Source organism: Palaemon carinicauda, chromosome 29 (assembly GCF_036898095.1).
Source record: "Palaemon carinicauda isolate YSFRI2023 chromosome 29, ASM3689809v2, whole genome shotgun sequence".
NCBI lineage: Eukaryota > Metazoa > Arthropoda > Malacostraca > Decapoda > Palaemonidae > Palaemon > Palaemon carinicauda.
The window spans coordinates 36,029,767-36,034,434 of NC_090753.1; positions in this window are offsets into that span (position 1 = coordinate 36,029,767).

Sequence of the window (4,668 nt, forward strand, 5' to 3'; positions counted from 1 at the left end):
GAAAGAGTCATAAAAATTTAAAGAAACATTATCAATACTGAGATCCGGATGTTGAGGAGCCACCGTCCTTGACCTACTTACAATTATACTTTGAGTTTTGTTAGGATTTAACTTCATACCCCATAATTTGCACCATGCATTAATTCTAGCTAAATCTCTATTAAGGGATTCACCAACCCCAGATCTACATTCAGGGGATGGAATTGATGCAAAGAATGTAGCATCATATACATATGCAACAAGCTTGTTTTCTAGGCCAAACCACATGTTATGTGTATATAGTATGAAAGGTAATGGGCCAAGAACGTAACCCTGTGGAACACTGGATATCACATTCCTATACTCACTATGGTAACATCAACAACAACTCTTTCAGATCTACTACATACAGAATCAATAATAATGATAAGAAACGATCCACCCATTCCCAACTGTTTGAGTTTGAATAGAGGGCCTCATGATTAACACGGTCAAATGCAGCACTAAAATCAAGGCCAATCATACGAACTTCCTGACCAAAATAAAGGGATTTCTGTACATCATTGTAGATTGCAAGAAGGGCATCACACGCTCCAAGGCCTCTAAGAAAACCACATTGCAAACTAGGGAATAGATGAATACCTTCGGCAAACTTATTGAGACGTTTTGCCAGAAGACGTTCAGAAAATTTAGATAACATGGGAGTTATGGAAATTGGGCGGTAATCAGTTGGACTTGAGCTACCACAAACGCATTTACATAGAGGAGTAACAATACCAATTCTCCAACAAGTGCTAAAATATCCTATTCTTGCTAACTTGCGAAAAAAAAGATAACTTTGGAACTAAGAAATCTGCAGTCTTTATAAAAAAACAAAGGAAAAATACCATCTGGGTCTACACCTCAATGAGCATCAAGGTCCATCAACAGTGCTTTAATTTCACGAGATCGGAAATCAAAACTAGTTAGTTTAGCCTCAGGAAAACAGGAATGAGGAAGTTCAAGTTTATCATTACTCTGTTTACTGTCAAAAAACATCAGCCAAAAGGGTTGCCTTTTTTTTTGGACAGTTAGTGACTGAGCCATCTGGTTTAAGTGAAGGAGGAACTGTTACATCTACACCAAAGAGCGCAGATATAAGGGTAGACCACCATTTATGTTCCTGAGGTGTGCCAGAAAGGGTTTTTTTCTATGGTTAAATTGAATTCTTTTCAGTTGAAGCATAAACTCTCTGAGCAAGAGCTGGAAGCAGAGTAGAGATATTCCAGGTTAAATACGATCTGTCTGTTACCCTTCCAAAGATGATTGGCCTCCTGGTTCTCCAAATAAGCATGTCTACAAACATCATTGAACCACGGTTTGTCCTTCACTCGGTACCTTAGCACACGAGAAGGGATACGCCTATCAATTATGTTGACTAGATTCTCATTTAAAGGGACAATAGTATCAACACTAGTTTATAATTGTGACCAATTCAAGCAAAAAAGATTATACAAAATCCCCTTGCAGTCTGCCTGGGATTTCATATAAATTTTACAAGAATATAATACAACAGGGACAGGCTGCTCAGTCTTCACTACTAATGAAATCAAGGCATGATCAGATGTCCCGACTGGAGAACCAACCTTACTAGTTATAAAGCCAGGGGAGTCAGTATATACGAGGTCCAACAATTACCATCCTGTGAGTAGCTTCTTTTATGATTTGCTCACAGCCTGATGCAGAGGCAAAGTTTAAAGCTCTTAAGCCATGGCGATCGATAGGAGAGATGGAACTTAGCCACTCCCTAACATGAGCATCAAAATCACCAAAAAAAGACAAAATAAGTTTTTCTATCATCTTCTTGTATCTTAGTCATAATGGTAAGAAGACAATTGAAGATAGAATCCTCCATATCTGGATTCCGGTAGATCAAACACAAATAAAAATTGTTACGACTGCCACAAACTTTTATTACCTGAATCTCATGACATCCACATAGGTAGCAAGACTTATGAAAAGCACGGTACTTGATCCTAATATACACCGCCATTCCCCTGGCCCTAGGGATGGCATCACGTTTCATCATTATTGGCTTCTTAAAACCAGTTACAAGGAGCTCAGATGAGTGCCTCATATTAGAAACCAAAGTTTCTGAGCACAAAAGAATATCATACTGTCTGGATGCAACTATAAGGTCTTGAATATTTGCATGAAGACCACGAATGTTGCAATACAATAAACGACATTGACGAAATCTAGGACGTACTGGTCCCGGATTTCACTCAATGTCTCCAGACAGCAAAATAATTAAGAGTAATAAAAAAGAGACATCATACTTAAAAAAATATATTAACAAGAATTATAACAAAAATAAATATGTACAGAATTATCAATAAAAAGATTGATAAAACCCATAGTCGAAAAACTGGTCAACATGGAGGAGCCGATACACAATGCAAGGCTAAATACCCTCCAGGATAGCCACTTTAACTGAAGGGAGGACAGTAAGGATGGTTTGAGAAGAAAAAGAACCGGATTAAGAAAAGACAACCTCTTGATAAACCACCAGGCATCCATGGCCCTACTGTTAAGCCTGCGCAATAAACTATTTCAAAAACAAACAAGAGGAAAAAAAAATAAGATAAATTAGTGTGCCGGAGTGTACCCTCAAGCAAGAGAACTCTAACCCAAGACAGTGGAAGACCATGGTACAGAGGCTATGGCTATACACAAGACTAGAAAACAATGGTTTGATTTTGGAGTGTCCTTTTCCCGGAAGAGCTGCTTACCATAACTGAAGAGTCTCTTCTACCCTTACCAAGAGGAACGTAACCACTGAACAATATTTATGTAAATATACATACATACAGTACATGCATACATACATATATATATATATATATATATATATATATATATATATATATATATATATATATATATATATATATATATATATATATATATATATATATATATATGTGTTACTAGTTAAGCTACAACCTTAGTTGAAAAGGCTGAGTACTATAAAAACGTGGTAAGTTAATCCAATGATGAAATGAAATAAGGAAATCAAAAACTACAAGAGAAGTAATTTCACGTTAATAAATTAAATCATATTGTTTCATCAATAAGGTTAATCATCAGGAGAATGTAATCAAAGCTATTCAGGTGGTCCACTTCGCCATGATCTCTTTTACTGAAAAATATTAAAGACAATTTTACCTAGAAGTCTCAAGACTGAAAGAAAGTGAGAGAGAGAGAGAGAGAGAGAGAGAGAGAGAGAGAGAGAGGAGAGAGAGAGAGAGAGAGAGAGAGAGAGAGAGAGAGAGAGATGGGAGGTTTATTATGGATAATTCTAACAGGGTTTTAAACGATTAAAAATGTGGGAGGTGAATTAATGAATACTCTAACATGTTTTGGAGAGAGAGAGAGAGAGAGAGAGAGAGAGAGAGAGAGAGAGAGAGAGAGAGAGAGAGAGAGAGAGAGAGAGAGAGAGTTCTTTTCAATTGGTTGCTGTAAATTTGATCAAAACTAAATATATCACGAAGACCCAGAGGCAGAAATGAAGAAGGGATCAATCAGTTAGAAGAACTGGAAAGGAAACGAAGGATAAAGACATAAAGTAGCGATGGATTTAGAAAGGAAGGGAAGTCGAATAAATAAGACGAAAGTGTCACGGACAAATATATTGTTTTAAACAAAGGTTAAGCAGTAAAGTAAATTCGCAGAAAGTAGGGCGGATATTGCCGAGCTATCACCTTGTCTCCCTGATCGAGGGGTTTTAGGGAAGCAGGTCGAGCCAGTTACAATTCAAAGAGCTATGGAAAGAATAAGAATGGGAATAACACTAAGAGACCCGAAAACAGCAACATGGATACGTGAGCAATCTAAAGTGAAAGAAATTGTAACAAAATATAAGAGAAAGAAAGATGGACTTACGAAGCATAAAGTTTGTGGGAGTGGAATCGCAGAGAAAGACAATAATTAGACGCAAGTGAAAGGGCATGTCTAAGGCCATTATTCTACAGTCGACTAGTACTGGATGATATATATATATATATATATATATATATATATATATATATATATATATATATATATATTATATACTGTATATTATATATATATATATATATATATATATATATATATATATATATATATATATATATATATATATATATATATATATAATATACAGTATATATATATATATATATATATATATATATATATATATATATATATATATATATATATATATATATATAATATACAGTATATATATATATATATATATATATATATATATATATATATATATATATATATATATATATATATATATGCTTTAGGGATAGAATTCCTTATGCTTAGCTTCATGAATATTTGGGTCTTTGAAAATCCTAATGCTTAGATTCATGAATATTTAAGAGTTTGGATATCCTAATTTATAGAATCGTGAATATCTAAGCTTCTGGAAATCCAAATGCTTTGATTCATAGATATTCAAGTATTTCGAAATTATAATGCTTATATTCATGAAAATTTAAGTCTTTCGAAATACAAATGCTCAGATTCTGAATATTTAAGTTTTTAGAATAGAATTCATGATGTTTAGTTTCAGGAATATGCAAGTCTTTGGATATCCTAATGTCAAGATTTATCAACGTTCCAGTCTTTGAAAATCCTTCACCTTAGATT